Source organism: Pituophis catenifer, unplaced genomic scaffold (genome assembly GCF_029215685.1).
Source record: "Pituophis catenifer annectens isolate HBS135680 unplaced genomic scaffold, rPitCat1.0.hap2 SCAF_4, whole genome shotgun sequence".
NCBI classification, from domain to species: domain Eukaryota; kingdom Metazoa; phylum Chordata; class Lepidosauria; order Squamata; family Colubridae; genus Pituophis; species Pituophis catenifer.
Window position 1 is genome coordinate 85334873 of NW_027256884.1, and position 17974 is coordinate 85352846.

Here is a 17974-nt window from a genome sequence, read left to right on the forward strand (position 1 = left end):
GATTCATCATGGTCAGGCCACGTCCACCCTGGCTCTGCAAAAGCAAAAAAAGTCATAATACGTCACATGACATCACGTGACATGATCAAGCTTGACACCCGCGTTCTAGTCTATACATACATTTAGATTTACAAAAAGATTAGATTTATCCTTCCTCAAATATCTCTCTGTGCAATGAGTGATGGCACGGCAGTTAATTTACATTCATTGAGTAGAGGATATTATTGGAGACAATATTATTGAATAGAGCTGCAAAGGGTTGCATATACTATTGTTTAACAGTGTCTAGCCCTTGAATATAATTCCTACCCATCCCGCAAAAAAGGCATTGTTTGAGATTTTTTGACATCGTGTCCCAATCAGATCCTTTCCCTTTTCACCTCCATCATGTGTTTTTCTTCTTTTTTTGCATCTTTTACAAAGACCATAATTGCATGCTTTTTTGTGTGACAATAATATGTAGATTAAAAAATGTATTGATTTTAATCAGTAGTTATTCATTCAAAATTATATTTTTCCTACCCTAATACATGCATACTAATGTATAAAATATTGAGGTTAGCAAATTTAGGTTAATAAAATAAAAATGTACAGCACATTAGATTCTTGTCTGCATAAGGTTTTTTTTAAGAGACAGCTCTTTCTTTAGGAACAAGTTGTCTTAAATTCAGAATCATCTTTCTTTCAGACAAGTACATTATGTAGAACTCAGCAGCCCTGACATGGATTGAATTTATTATGATCAGGATATCCCTAACTAATACTATGTCAATTTTTTTTCATAGAAATGGCAGCTATGTAGCAGTAATCTTTGCAATGAATTTTGCAGTCGAAAACAGTTTTATCTGTATATTCCAGACTGTATGCCTTGGCAAGAGTGATTTGAGAAACTTTTAATTCTGTTTGCCTTAATGGGCAAATTCAGCATCAAGACAAACAAAATAATGCCTGTAATTAAAACAACTATAGCTGAAAAGCACAACAGGAAAAGCTCTGGATGCAAGCAATACATAGCCAAGACCACAAAACAACAGAAATTGGAAGATATAATGCTTATTTAAAATTCACCGACTAGGATAAATCATTAAAACCAACTGCAAATGGAAAATACATTAAGTGAAAGAACATGAGGAATTAGTATGTGAAGAGAAAAATAATTCCAATAATGAGCAAACAGAAAATTAATTAGTAGTCCTTCTTATCCTCAGCTGCCATATCTGATGCAGGAAATTCTTGCCAAATAGCATTGTATTTCCTGACTAAACTCTTACTTAGTTTTATTAATCAGGACACAAAGTATAATTTCTACCTTAGAGTACATAACAGTCATTAATAACTAAATTAATAACTGAAACTGGTACTCAAGTCATTGATGCAGAAGTTTCATGGGAGATAAATAGACAACTAAAAGGTACTTTTCAGGTATAAACTTTCTTGAGTACAATATTATAGGATTCCAGAATGTCCAAATTCTTCAAAACACAGAGAATGTCCTGAGGTTAACATTTGTCATGTTAATCTTCTTCTTCTTCTTCTTCTTCTTCTTCTTCTTCTTCTTCTTCTTCTTCTTCTTCTTCTTCTTCTTCTTCTTCTTCTTCTTCTTCTTCTTCTTCTTCTTCTTCTTCTTCTCCTTCTCCTTCTCCTTCTCCTTCTCCTTCTCCTTCTCCTTCTCCTTCTCCTTCTCCTTCTCCTTCTCCTTCTCCTTCTCCTTCCTCTTCCTCTTCCTCTTCTTCTCCTCCTCCTCCTCCTCCTCCTCCTCCTCCTCCTTGATAGCCAACATACACCTTCAGGGTTTTCCGTAGGCAAAGCAATTGTCCAATTTTTTATAGTGTAGAGGCCTTCACTTATAAACATATTAAATACCCTGGAAAAGGACAATAGAAATCAGGTGATTGTTGATATTCCCATTATGTTCCAAATGTTCTTCTGTGCATTGTACCTAGTTTTATTTCCTTAGAAATCCTAATTTGACAAAGAGTCAAACATTGGCTAAAGATAATATTTTATCCAGAAGGTTCAGACATCAGCATTATTTCAAGGGTATGATTTTATTAGAAACAAAAGTAGTGGTTATATTTTTCTTTATCTCTTATGGCAGGGGTGTCAAACTGGCAGTCCACAGGTCGGATGTGTCACATGCAGGCCAGGCCCACCCCAGCTCCATGAATAGGAAAAACATCATAAAATGTCTTGTGACACAGCGAGTTTGACACCTGTGTTTCATGGCATCCATTGGATATGCAAAACAGAAGCTTTAACTCTATCTCTGGGAAACAATTAAGAGCATGATTTTAACACAGAATCACACTTTGTTGAACAGTCAAAAATTCATCTAAAACTTTTGCCTTGTTTCTTATCTTTTTATAACCATTCTAAGGGCACCACTGTACCTTTTCTTTGGCTTTTTAAATGTTTCTGACATTTTGCAATTAAATGTTTGTATTGGTAGTAGCAGCTAAACTGCAAGATGCCTCTTTATAAAACTAATTTTCATTATTCTTCTAACATGGGCTCAATATGGTTTTGAGAAAGAAACTGCTATGCTATTCTATGGAAAATAATAGGGAAATGCATCTCTAAATCAAATACAATAGAGGAAATACATGGATTTCTGGTCCTATTAATAGATTCCAATGAAATCAGACATAAAATTGTTCTGAGATGGAATTTTGAAACACTGTATTGTGATGAATTTGATTCTACCCAAATAATATACCCTGAAGCAGTAGTAGATAACTTTATTTAATTACTTTATTTGAAATTTAAATTAAAAAATAATCTAGTATATTTAAAATATAGGGCTAGCACATTTGAGCTGAAAAAATCCAGATAGCCATTACATAGCAGCAAAAGATCAATATTTTTATAGTGCTGTTACATCCCATTTAGTAATTATATTGATTTTTGAATGCCAGATTTAGAAACTTTATTGAAAATCATGAGAATCTCCAATCATTTTTATTTACAGAAATATATCCAGGGCTAAGGTGAAATATTTGTAAAATGGGTCACTTTTTTGATGATTTCACTCAAAATATGTTTATATGTAAATCACAAACTAAATTTTAAAGATATGTTATTGTTACAAATGTCAGCTATAATTAAAATGGAAATTATAGACTTTCTGTTGTCTGATGAAGAGGAGAGACAAAACTCAAAAGCAATAAAATCAGAATCAGAATTGTATAAAACATATTCTTGTGATAACAGTGTCTAGAATATCTGTAATAGAAGCTCCTTTTTGTAGTTTCGTTAGAAATAGCTTTTATTGTGACACATTGAAGTGTATGTACATTTCCATTGGAGGAGCCTTATCATGTTTTGAAAGATTGCTCACATGAAGTGTTCATTTTTAAAAAAAAAAAAAATGGAGGAATAAAATGTTAAGCCAGTGTTGTTGTTACTTCTAAGCACCTGTAACAATATACAATTTAATTCAGTAATTTTTTAAAAATGGCTTTTTCTCCATCTGGATTTGTACATCTTGCTAACAATTCCCAAAAAAAGCTTAACAAATTGACTCATATTCCCATTTGGTATACCATTTGAACTACTGTTGCATTCCCTGGTTATACTCTTGGTCTCAGTCCATTTAAGTCAACCAGGACACTGGAGTGAGACTAGAAAAATGACTTAGGTATTGAGCCAACTTGATAAAGCCAACTATTTTTTCAAACAGAAATACTTATGATGCCTGGTGTGTGAAATTTTAGTGTTTATTTGAAGTGCTGTTATTTTCTTAAACATATTTGTAAAACTGTGAAAAACACAGCATATTCAAATTAGCATTGATATAATGCCTTATAATACCTAATAAGCAACAGGAAGCTTAAGTGGCCTTTTGCAACATTGCATTATTATTATTATTTTGCAACATAGTTTCTTTGGATTACTGGCAAATCATTTTGATGATTAAAGGAGTTCCCAGGGAGTGCAGGAATAAAATTATTTTTGAATCTAAAATTCTGCCAACAATGCATCCTGGGAAGAACTTCATTTTGCCAAAGATTTTTCAAATATGCAAGTACACAATGCTCACATTAGTCTCCACTATTTTTGCAGTTGACATTTTCAAACAGCTTTAATATATCGGTCAAGCAGAATTTACTTTGAGGGATCCATGTTGATTCGCTTCAACAAGGCATGTTATTCTCTGTACTTAATCATTTTTTTTTCTTTGATAATGTGTCTACTAATTTGTACAGCTGATCAGCTTATAAAATGACTCATTAGTCTAAAATATAGGTCTTTCCTAAAATATAAGTAAGTTAAATGTTTCTTAGGTTCCCTTTTAATTGGAACCACTCTGGATAGTGAATTGGTCGGAACCTTTAACACAGACATTCCCAATTTGGGGCCCATGTCCCACAGGGGGGCAATTTGATTTTTAATGGGGGCAATTGTTTAAACTGAGTTAATGGCCTTTCAGGCTTCCTACGTGTGACTAGGAGTTCACTTTCTGAATAGTGAGAATTACATGTCATGGGGGGGGGATCAGGATTTTAGAGATGCTTAGGTGGGGCATGGCCAAAAAAAGGTTGGGAACCATTGCTTTAACATCATCAGAAATCAACATGTGGCTTTCTAAGTCTTTAGGAAAGACTCAACAGATTGATAAAATGCCAAATCCAATCTAAATATCTGGCTGACTATGCAGAAAATCAATAATAATTCCATTTTGCCAGGGTTGAGCAAAAGTATGTTCTTCCCCATCTGGACCCTCAAAGTCTCTATACATGAGGAAAGGACATTTACAACTTTGCCTGGTTGACCACGGAGGTCATCTGCATACACACACATTAATCCCCTCTAATCCCAGCTTCACAAACAAGCAATCTGTGGATTTATTGCCCAGAAGATTACTAAAATTTCTTGGATGACAAGTGCTACACCTCCATCTCAACCCTGGGCTTGTGGCAGATGAAACCCAGCCAGGCACATTTCTGACAGGGGAAACTCCCATCTCCCAGTCAAGTTTCAATAATGCAAGCAAGGTCAATCCTCTTGTCCACAATTAAATTATGAATGAGTCAATCACAGTCTGAGCACATATTATGTAGCTGTATCCAGAAGCCAGGATATCCCAGGCTTTGATTACCAGGCCCAAGGATTGAGCATAGTTGGCTGGAAGGTAACATCAATGCTAAACACAGAAGGACCCAAATGCTATAATGATAATGACTTATGTTATTGGTTTGCTATATTTTTATTATTTTAAAACTTGAGCATACATATATTCATAATCATAATATTGACTGTGTGTAGCAATTGTTGCCATTCCTGGATCAATAAACTATGCTCAAAGTCACTCATGGTCATTTCCTGTTTGTATTAGTGTAATATGCTCCTGACAGCCAGTTTGTATAGTGGTTAAGAAATTGGGCTAGAAGCTGTCTAGGTTTTAGTCCTGGTTTAAGCACAAAGCCAGTTGGGTGACCTTGGGCTAATCACTTTCACAGAGGTAATGGCAAACCCCTTCTGAAAAATCTTACCAAGCAGGACTTGTCCGTGCAGTTTCTGAGAAATGACCATGACCGAATGGAAAAACAACAATAAGGCTGCCCACCAGCAGTTGTGGAAAAATAACAATCCTCCCCAAACATGGAGATTTGAAACAAAGTTACTTAAATACCCAACAGCTGTGGCTATTGGGCTCACAGTTAACAGAGCCAAAGCAATCTCATAATAGATTAGCAATGGTTTATACAATACAGGAAATAAAAGAAATGCATCAACAATCATAATTAATTACACCATATAAACAGGAAAAGCCCTATCTCTATATCAGCAATAATGTAATCAGCCATATTCCTGAGACAGGTGCCTCAAGTTTGTTATCAACCTTCTAATTTTTAAACCAAAGGATAAACATTCCTTTTATTATTAAGATGACCCTAAGATCACCCTTTTTCACATTTCTCAAAATGAAAGTCCATTCCTTGTTATCCAAGTTCTTCATTCCTCATAGTGACTCTAAACTGCATTAAGGTATCAAATGAACGAATCCCTCAGTTTCTTATTTCTAAATAACCCTTGATTCTAAATGCTACTACAGAAAACACAATTCAAACATTTATATAATGCCCACTTATTTTATAAATAACCATGATGGCTAACTTACAATTAACTTCACACAATTAGGCATTTAGATTGTACATGTTCACTGGTTTCCTTTTATTGCAATAAATGGAAAAGAAGTTCTCAGAGATTCATGCAGACTTCAGTGGCACAGTTTAAGGCAACTCAAAGTGAGGTATCAAAGAATTCATACCATATATTGGAAAAAAAATGCCTTGCAAAGAAGTCACTTTGGATAAACTGGTCAGTAAACTGCTTCAAACAACTCTGGATAGTAGTTCTTGAAAGAACAGAGTTGAAGCCAGAACCTCTTTTAATCTATTTTTAAGGCAGAGGAGTTTGTGCATCACATAACAAGTTCAGGTTTACCTGAATAAGCCATTGTAATAAGCTAGACACCACATGGTGGTCACAAACTCAACATTTTTTTTAAAAAAAAGTTCCTTTAAAGGGTTTTTAAAAAAAACATATAATTATATGGTCACAGCTTCTAAAAATAGCTATGGTGTTATGCCAATACGTTCATTATCACCATTCCAAGTTATTAAAGTGACACTTCATGATTAACCTAAAAGAAGTGTTCAATTTAAAGGGTGAAGTTCATTTATAGCTGCATTAGGTACGACATGTCCTAGCTATTTAAAGATGCAGTTTATCCTATGTTCTAGAAAAAGAGAAAAGACAGTGATAAAACCTTTGAATTAACCTCAAAAATTATTTAGATTAGGTTGCAATCCTATTCCAGGTGACTTTAGACAAGGGCCACTGAAGAAAAGTGGACTAGTTTCTTAAGAAATATTGTCAGATTGTACTATTAAAAGATAAACTTAGTAAAGTGTACTGGACTGGACTCTTTTTCTTCTCAAACTTAGACTTAGGAACTGGAAAAAGTGGCCTCTCACTGTTGTGTTATGTCCTTAGACATAGAGAATTGATAAAATTTCATGAGCATTTAAATGATATGAATTTAGTCAGCTTAACATGCCAAAATAACTTATTTCTTTGAATCAGGCATATGGTTGCGGGACAGCTTCCCCAGTACCTGGATGAAGCGTCGTATCTGGATCCGTTCCAGTCGGGTTTCAGGCCTGGATACAGCACGGAAACGGCATTGGTCGCGTTGGTTGATGATCTCTGGAGGGCTCGGGACAGGGGCTGCTCCTCTGTCCTGGTCCTGTTAGATCTCTCAGCGGCTTTTGATACCATCGACCATGGTATCATGCTGCACCGGTTGGAAGAGTTGGGGGTGGGAGGCACCGTACTAAGGTGGTTCTCCTCCTTTCTCTCCGACCGGTCGCAGTCTGTGTTGACAGGGGGGCAGAGGTCGACCCCGAGGCCCCTCATATGTGGGGTGCCGCAGGGATCGGTCCTCTCGCCCCTTTTGTTCAACATTTATGTAAAGCCGCTGGGCGAGATCATCCGTGGTTTTGGGGTGGAGTACCATCAGTACGCTGACGACACCCAGCTGTACATCTCCACCCCGGATCACCCCAACGATGCCCTTGAAGTGATGTCCCAGTGCCTGGAGGCCGTACGGATCTGGATGGGGAGGAACAGGCTCAGGCTCAACCCATCCAAGACCGAGTGGCTGTGGTTTCCGACGTCCCGATATAGTCAGCTAATGCCATCACTGACTATTGGGGGCGAATCATTGGCCCCCACGGATAGGGCTCGCAACTTGGGTGTCCTCCTGGATTCACGGCTGTCGTTAGAAGAGCATGTGACGGCCGTGTCCGGGAGGATTTTTCATCAGGTTCGCCTGATCCGCCAGTTGCGTCCCTATCTAGATCGGGACTCCCTACACACAGTCACTCATGCCCTCGTTACTTCTCGTCTGGATTACTGCAACGCTCTCTACATGGGGCTCCCCTTGAGGTGCACTCGGAGGCTCCAACTGGCGCAGAGTGCGGCCGCGCGGGTGGTGATGGGAGCGACATGGAGTTCCCATGTGACACCTCTCCTGCGCGAGCTGCACTGGCTCCCGGTGGTCTTCCGAGTGCGCTTCAAGGTTCTGGTTATCACCTTTAAAGCGCTCCATGGCTTAGGACCTGGTTATTTACGGGACCGCCTGCTACCACCAATAGCCTCCCACCGGCCAGTACGCTCCCATAGAGAGGGGCTCCTCCGGGTGCCGTCGGCCAAACAATGTCGGCTGTCGGCCCCTAGGGGGAGAGCCTTCTCTGTGGGGGCACCTACGATTTGGAACGAGCTCCCCCCGGAGATACGTAGGATCCCGGATCTGCGCACCTTCCGCCGCGCGCTTAAGACTTTTCTATTTTATCAAGCTGGCCTGGCCTAAATCTTCCCCCTTTTTAAATGTGGAAATTTTAAATTTTTAAATTTTAAATTCGTCTTTTTATAGGGGTATGGGTAAGGCATTTTAAATTGGGGAGCCATTTTAGATTTAATTCTGTTTTAAATGTATTTTAATTGTTTATATTGTATGTTTTTTAACTTTGGCTGTGCACCGCCCCGAGTCCTTCGGGAGAGGGGGCGGTATAAAAATCTAATAAATAAATAAATAAATAAATAAATACCGCCCTGAGTCCGAAAGGAGAAGGGCGGTATAGAAATTTGAATAAATAATAATAATAATAATAAATAAATAAATATAAAATAGAATCTCAGGCAATTAAAATTTCATAAAACATTCAGAATAATGATCTTGCTATTCACTCCATTTCTAAAATGTATTTCCACTTGTTTACATCCATACATGTCATCCATATATGTTTTACATTTTTTTTCCTTTTGCTGTAAATAATATTTTAAAAAGTGCTTAAAGGGTGAAAAATATGAAGCAAAAGAAATTAAAAGTAGGAGAGTAAAAAAGCAAATCTAACTAAATTAAACTGATAACTTTTCATTATTCATATCTTTCTATCTTTGCAAAAAATGCATGCCCATAGAACATTACAAAAATTGGATTTTGTTCTCTGAATTCTTGTCTCTGATCTCAAGACTCTCATCAGTTCCATCCAATTATGAAATCTTCTATTTCCCCTTCTTCTTGACTCATTCATTTTTGCATCAATTTTTTGTTTTGTGATGTTATCCTCATTAAAACTTTTTATATTTACTTATAATATTTCACTAGATATACTACAGATTACCAAAGTTGTTCAACATTTTCCAATAAGACTATGTATTCTAATCATATTCTATGGTTCAACAATTTATATGAAACATATTTTAAGTAGGTTCTCATCAAGAACATATTCTCATTCATTTTTTGTTTCTAAATTGACCTAGTCATCTTTCCTGTACCCTTTTATTCTTGTTTTCATGCAACCAGTTATATCACTTAGCATTTTCCCCATTAGACTATATTTCTGCATACAGTTCATTCATTCAAAATGCTATGCAATTTTCCCCAAAACATTTCTGTGGATCTTCCATTGTCACTATTACATACAACCATCACTAGCCTATGGATTTCTATTTTCATATATATTCACAACAATCTATATAATGCCAATTTATTATTTTTGACATTTATTTGTCCTTTCATTCATGATGAAATCTACATCATATATGTGTTCAACTCCATTTAACAAGATCTGTTCATGTCCATTATATCCCTTCCCTCTTAGTTGTGCAATCATAAAACATATCTAATTTTCTTTCTTTCCTTTTAATTAATAAGCTCATCCTCTAATAATAAAAATGTCTAGAAGTATATAAGCATATTTTAAAAAATTCTTAAGACAATAACATGAAAATATACAAAACCATAATTTTTCATTATGAGATATATGATCTTTGAAGAGGAGCCTAACATAGAAATAAAGATTGATTGTTTTTTAAAAAAATTTTTAAAAAATATTATTATTCAAAGTTGCGCTGAGATTTTGCTTTTTTTTTAGTATCATAATATATGTGCTCTTTTTGTAATGACTATATTATAATTATATTGCCAATATAAAGGAAAACAATGCTTTCTTCTCTATGAAATATGTATTATTTAATTTTGGCATAATTTCTTAAATTACATTGCCTAATTTTAGAAGCAGAGGTGAAACTAATTCAATTTTGGAGTCCTTGATGCTCTCTGAGCTTGGTTGTTTGTTTGTATGTTATTTCATTACCCAACAAGGTAACACTATTACTGCTAGTGAGCATGGGCTTTTCTCCCTAATTATATACAGTAGTTTGCCCTATCAGTGTTGGTGGGTTGTGGTTTTCTTCTTGGTAATTCCTTGATTAAGTATTGATTTCTCTTTATTATTTTTCTGATATCAACCCCTTCTTGTCTGATGTTTGGTTGCTGGAGAGAATGCTTTTGGTCTTTTTTTGTTTTCTTCTTAGCTTTTTTATTGTTACTTTTTAATGATGTGTAAATGGAATTTGCTTCTGCATGTCTATTGATGGTTAATTTGACTGAATGCCAAGCTTCCAGGAATTTCCTAGCATATTTAGATTTAGCATGGTCTAAGATGTTCAAAGTTTTCCAATTGAAATTTTGGTTAAGTATTTCCATGTGTTGTGAGGCTAAAGAGTTTCCATTCTGACTGCTAGTTGATGCCCATCATTGTGATCTCACTTAGTGGTGGTTACAATCCTGTATGTTGTAGATGACTCTTGTTTTGATGTTTTTGGTCTACTAGGTATTTTGGTTTACTGAAGATGTTGTGGGGGGCTTGAGCTGGTTGGTGTGTTATGGTAATGACATGTAGTTATAATAGTCTGTTCATTGTTTCTAATATGTTTTTGATGTATAGTTTTCATAGCTTGCATTATTTGTGCTGTAATAGGTTGAGTGGTCAGACACTTTTTGATAAAGTTGTATGGGTATCCATTTTGTTGGAAGGTGTTAAGTAGAAACACTTTTTGTTGTGTTTCTGAATAATGTTCTAACCTCTTGTGGGAGGTTGGGTTGCTACTTTGGTAAGGGAGCACTCGGTAGGCTGTTTGGTTTTTCAACAGACTTGTGTTTTTAATTTTCAATCCTTTCATCTGCTGATGAGGATATCTTGAAAGATAGTATTTTGTCTCCTTCTTCCCTTGTGAATTTTATTCCTTTGCAGTCATTCAATATTCACTCATTAATACAAATTCATGGATAATGGATGCTTGGCTTTAATTTATAGCAAAAAAATAACCCAGGGTCTATTTGTTTTCCAAGCAACTATAAAGAAAATAAGAGCAGTGATAAGATCAATAGTTTTGTTTTGTCCTGGCTGATTGAGATAGACATGAGAAATATTTTAGAATTGACTACAAATGTGAACACTCCTCTGAAGCCTCAGGATTGGGTAAAAATCACAATCAAAATCTGTCCATATAGAAGATCTAAAAATAAAATGAAAAAAATCATTAAACATGATTTTTGTTTTGTCATCATTCCCTGTTTATAGATACGCATCCACACACTATCACGGAGAGCATCATACCTTATGTAATAGGAATAATAGAATAGTTGTATGAAACAGCATGGAAATAAATGAAAATGAGTTAATAATATACAGTAAAGTTTGTATTTCATTACTTAAATGAAAGCAGCATAGAATTAAGTAATAATTAAATCAATTATTATATAAAAGTAAATATTTTCCCTGATTTCACATAGAGAATGAAAATCATTTTTTTTTATACAGTACAGGAGTGCATTAGAAGCAAGGATAGTTTTCAAGGACATAAAAGTATGGTAAGGGATGGTGAATGCTATTAGTATAAATATGCTGTATCTTTTCTTTCATTTGCAATGTCTTGGTTTCTTATATTTCATAAGATACTGCTTACCCTGAAAGGGGACAGTGTACATTCAGTTGGGAGAAGAATGGTTGTTTCATCAATTAGAAGGATGCAATGAGTCTTGGGTAACAGCAAAACACAAAGAGTATGAATATTAAAATACATGCATATAGGAATGCAGAAAATGAATTCTCAGTCTTCCTCTAAACATTTTCTTTAGCTTAACTAAAATATGCTATCATTTAAAAGAGATTCATTTATCTTCAAGATTACCAACATTCAACACTGGCATGCAAAATGAAAGACTCAAGGCCAAAACTTGATATTATGTTGAATACATAATAGGCATTTACATCTTTGCTTTCTTTTTAATTAACTAGGAGTTCAATTGAAGAATTATCTTTGGGATGTACCACAGAGAAAGAGAAAAGAAATAACTCTCCCTCTTATGTGTAGAATGACATTTTTTCCCCCTATTCCGACTTATCTCAGAGCTGCTGATTTACTATTTAAAGATAATGGGATAGCTACAGAATACAATTATGGAATATTTTTTTTAAAAAAAAAATCTGATGAGGGGCTGTTCAGCCTGACTTCAAAATCATTAATTTCTCCTTTATTTTATAAATTAGCAAATTGCAATGAAATAGGTCCAAATATTAACAAAGGAAATCTCTGACCTGTAGGCTCACTATTTTCATACCCACAGCCTATTCCATATCCTTACTGAATTACTTTCCTACCCCCTCTGGGTATTGCATCTTTTCCAGAGCAAGAATATAAATGCTCAAGAAGAATACTATGATTAAAGTTGCTTAAGTGAGATGGGTGGTATACAGGGGTGGGTTCTACTTACCTTTACTACCGGTTCACAATGGGATCGCATGCATGCGTGCGAAGCATATGCACTGTGTGCACAGTTATTAGGCAAGTTGTATTTTGGAGGATAAATTTTATTATTGAACAACTACAGTGCTCTCGGTCAATCCAAAATGTTAATAAACCTCAAACCTGAATATTTAAGAAACTAAAAATGAGGTTTTGGTTTCTTAGGAGAATATCTATATGTGCACAATTATTGGGCAATTATTAGTGTGCAGAGTTATTATGCAACTAAATGAAAAATGAAAATTTGCCCATCTCCCTCGTTTATTTTCATCCGTTAAAGTGAGAATAATAAACTACTCAAAATTTACAAATAAACATTTCTGACATTGCAAAAAAAAAAAAAAAAAAATCAGTGACCAATATAGCCACCCTTCTTTTCAATAACAGTCATAAGCCTTCCTTACCTTGGCCATGTCTCTGAGTATTGAACATCTTGTATTTCTGGGCACTCCAAGTAGGTTGCAGTTCTGAATATGACAGCAATGGAGGATAATGGGTTCCTGGTAGCTTCACATTTGATTTTTCTCAAATCTTTGGCACTTAATGTGCATCGTTTTTTCTCAACATGTTTCTTGCAATCCTGTTGACTATTTACAACAAAACATTTCATGAATCTGTGATCTTTTTTTTTTTAAATTTGATTTATATGCCGCCCTTCTCCGGAGACTCAGGACGGCTTACAATGCGTTAAGCAATAGCCTTCATACTTTTGTATATTTATACAAAGTCAGCTTATTGCCTCCACAAACTGGGTCCTCATTTCACCTACCTTAGAAAGGATGGAAGGCTGAGTCAACCTTGAGCCTTGGAGAGATTTGAACCAGCAGTAATTGCAGGCAGCTGTGTTAATAACAGGGTGCTTAGACCACTGTACCATCAAGGCTCTTATATCATATATCATATCCCAATATCTTATAATTTCAAGAGTGCTGCATCCCTCTGAAAGACTTTTTACAATTTTTGATTTCTCAGACTCAGTTAAATCTCTTTTTTGGCCCATTTTGCCTGAGGAAAAGAAGCTGTCTAATAATTATGCACACCTTGATAAAGGGTGTTGATCTCTTTAGGCCACACCCTCCCTCATTACACAAATACACACCATCTGATATGCTTATATCCACTAAGTATTCAAGTTTATTCAGTTTGGAGATGGAAAATATGCATAAAAATGATATGGTCAAAATATTCACTTGCCTAATAACTGTGCACACAGTGTTTATTTGTATATATTACAATATAAATTAGACATATATCACTTGTCTAATTTTAAAGTTAACTTACTAAAATAAGCTATGCCCAACAAGGCTATTCAAATAACTATACCCAACAAGGCTATTCAAGTTGCTATAACTATTGTTGCCCAACTAGGCTACATATTCATACAATACTCTCAACAAAGGCACTAAGGCTGCATTAGAGTGGGCTGAGAAGCAAACTCAGAATGTCCTTTGCTCCAGCAAGAGCTGTCTCGCACTTTGGGGTCTGGGTTCATTCCGTCTTCTCCATTCCATCATTCCATCTTTTATACCTAGCTTGTTTACTCTGAATTCATGTGTATGGTACACTTTACATGATCATGTCAAGAACTTCACATTCCTAATCCATGTTCCATGACTCCATGAAAAATGCAATCCAATGCATTCCTTGCGCCCACTAATGTTCCACCTGGTATCATCAGCAATGATTCACTCTTACATACATTCAAGATCTTCTGTTATCAGTGATACGCACATTCTGGCAACGTAAGTTTCCTAGTGGGTCTAACCTAGATATGGTTAGACTAAATGAATGATTGAAAATAAAAGAGAGAATGCAAAAAAAAAAAAAGTTATTGGATCATTTGGAGAACTACGAATCATGATTGAGAATGGTGACTGATGAAAGGAAAAATGATTACAAAATTATATAAATTTCTACTAAGATATAAAATGAAGGAGGAAGTTGTAAAAGAAACGATGATTAGTTGGGGAAGGAATTTCGGCCACAGGATAGAATTAGAACAGTGGGATAAACTATGGGAAAGGAACTACAAACTCACAACAGCAGTTGCTTACAAAGAAAACCTCTATAAAATGTTTTATAGGTGGCATTTGCCACCAGCGAGATTGGCCAAGATGTATCCCAATTTATCACTTAATTGTTGGAGATGCAACCATAAGTCCAGAACATTCTATCACATGTGGTGGATGTGCCTGATCACAAGGAAGTATTGGTGTCAAATTCAAAAATGGTTGAAAGAAATTACAAAGCAAAAAATAGATTTGAAACCTGAATTGTTTTTATTAGGAATACTGGACCCGAAAATGAACAAAAACCTTCAATACATTATATTGCACATACTTACCGCAGCAAGAATCACATTCGCAAAAAAATTGGAAACAAAAAATGTACCCTCAGACAAAACAGTAATTAGGAAAATTCTAGAATGTGCAGAGATGGATAAAATGTCTATGGAGTTGAAAGAGAGAAAGGATTCAGAATATTATGAAATATGGAATCAAATGTACAGCTGGCTCGAAAATAGAAATCAGAACAAGAAATGTTTAACTTAATATTGATGAAACTTAAAGTAACTAAACATTAAATAAAGAGATGTAAATATAAATGAATATAAATGTGTAGATAAGAACAATGAATATTATAATGTATATATGTGTGTGTGTGTGTGTGTATTGGAGTAATGTGATTATCCTACTATTGAGTAGTAAATAGAAATGATAGAATAGAGAACGACAAAAGCAAAATACGTAAGTCAATATGAAATGCTGTAAAATTACCATTAATGTTATGTAATGTTCAATATGATATGTCTTGACATGTTTTGTTTTTATACAGTCAGGTCCAGAAATATTGGGACATCGACACAATTCTAACATCTTTGGCCCTATACACCACCACAATGGAGTTGGAATGAAACAAACACAATGTGCTTTAACTGCAGACTGTCAGCTTTAATTTAAGGGTATGTACATCCAACTCAGGTGAACGGTGTAGGACTTACAGCAGTTTGCATATGTGCCTCCCACTTGTTAAGGGACCAAAAGTAATGGGACAGAATAATAATCATAAATCAAACTTTCCCTTCTTAATATTTGGTTGCAAATCCTTTGCAGTCAATCACAGCCTGAAGTCTGGAATGCATAGACATCACCAGACGCTGGGTTTCATCCCTGGTGATGCTCTGCCAGGCCTCTACTGCAACTGTCTTCAGTTCCTGCTTGTTCTTGGGGCATTTTCCCTTCAGTTTTGTCTTCAGCAAGTAAAATGCATGCTCAATGGGATTCAGGTCAGGTGATTGACTTGGCCATTGCATAACATTCCACTTCTGTCCCTTCAAAAACTCTTTGGTTGCTTTTGCAGTATGCTTTGGGTCATTGTCCATCTGCACTGTGAAGCGCTATCCAATGAGTTCTGCAGCATTTGGCTGAATGTGAGCAGATAATATTGCCCGAAACACTTCAAAATTCATCCTGCTGCTTTTGTCAGCAGTCACATCATCAATAAATACAAGAGAACCAGTTCCATTGGCAGCCATACATGCCCACGCCATGACACTGCCACCACCATGCTTCACTGATGAGGTGGTATGCTTAGGATTATGAGCAGTTCCTTTCCTTCTCCATATTCTTCTCTTCCCATCACTCTGGTACAAGTTGATCTTGGTCTCATCTGTCCATAGGATCTTGTTCCAGAACTGTGAAGGCTTTGTTAGATGTTGTTTGGCAAACTCTAATCTGGCCTTCCTGTTTTTGAGGCTCACCAATGGTTTACATCTTGTGGTGAACCCTCTGTATTCACTCTGGTGAAGTCTTCTCTTGATTGTTGACTTCGACACACATACACCTACCTCCTGGAGAGTGTTCTTGATCTGGCCAACTGTTGTGAAGGGTGTTTTCTTCACCAGGGAAAGAATTCTTCGGTCATCCACCACACTTGTTTTCCGTGGTCTCCCGGGTCTTTTGGTGTTGCTGAGCTCACCGGTGCATTCCTTCTTTTTGAGAATGTTTCAAACAGTTGTTTTGGCCACGCCTAATGTTCTTGCTATCTCTCTGATGGGTTTGTTTTGTTTCTTCAGCCTAATGATGGCTTGCTTCACTGATAGTGACAGCTCTTTGGATCTTATCTTGAGAGTTGACAGCAACAGATTCCAAATGCAAATAGCACACTTGAAATGAACTCTGGGCCTTTTATCTGCACATTGTAATTGGGGTAATGAGGGAATATCATACACATGGCCATGGAACAGCTGAGAAGCCAATTGTCCCATTACTTTTGGTCCCTTAACAAGTGGGAGGCACATATACAAATTGCTTTAAGTCCTACACCGTTCACCTGAGTTGGATGTACATACCCTCAAATTAAAGCTGACAGTCTGCAGTTAATGCACATTGTGTTTGTTTCATTCCAACTCCATTGTGGTGGTGTATAGAGCCAAAGATGTTAGAATTGTGTCGATGTCCCAATATTTCTGGACCTGATTGTATATGTGTGATTGTTTTTTGTGTTGTTTTTAAAGACAAACTGTTTAATAAAAATTATTTTTTTAAAAAAGAGAGAATGGTGACTGATGAGAATCTCCTTAGGAAAAAAATATGTTCGCTTTCTATAACATTCTAGTTTTAAGTATACATGGCAAAAGAAATAAATTTAATAAATAATAATAATAAATTCAAAGTATAATTTATTTGAGTATGACAAAAAGTTAACAGTGGAGGATACAAGTGTAATCTAAAATGTGGAACAGATCGTTTTTGGAAGTGTCAAGAATGGCTCTTTGGAAAAGAAGGGGGGAAGTAAATGAGGGTGAAAGGATGATGGCAGGAAGAGAAGTATGAATCATGTATGAAAAGTTTTAGAAGATTTGCAAATGGATATTTTATTTCAGTGTATTGCAGGAGACAGGTATTTTGTGACTACATGTTTTTTCTTGTCTGAAATGAGTAATGTAACTTGTGTTCTATTTGTCAGGTTCTACTGTAAGACTATAGAGTTTACTACAGAGTTAAATGTCTGGAGGCAAGATTTATCATGGTCTCTGACATGGAGCCTAGAAATTGCATTCTTCCTTTTGGTTTCAGCAACATGCAGTATTTCATTCACCTATTTATTATGTGCCCTTGAGCCATATTTGACTCCAAGTAATCACATAGATTGATTAATTAATTAATTAAATTCCACTCATTAATTCATGCTTTTTACTAGTTACTCGTCCTCTTACACTATTTATTCTTCTTTTCTTTCCAGTTTGAAGCCTTCCATGGCTGTCACCAGATATTGACTTCTGTCCATCATGGCTTTGGTTAATTGGGGCTTT

General features: G+C 35.8%; 1 protein-coding gene across 1 annotated transcript in view; it reads left to right on the top strand.

Annotated features, from left to right (window-relative positions):
- The window catches only part of ROBO2 (roundabout guidance receptor 2), a 722028-nt gene that overhangs the window by 121646 nt on the left and 582408 nt on the right, over positions 1–17974 (top strand). The window lies entirely within an intron of this gene.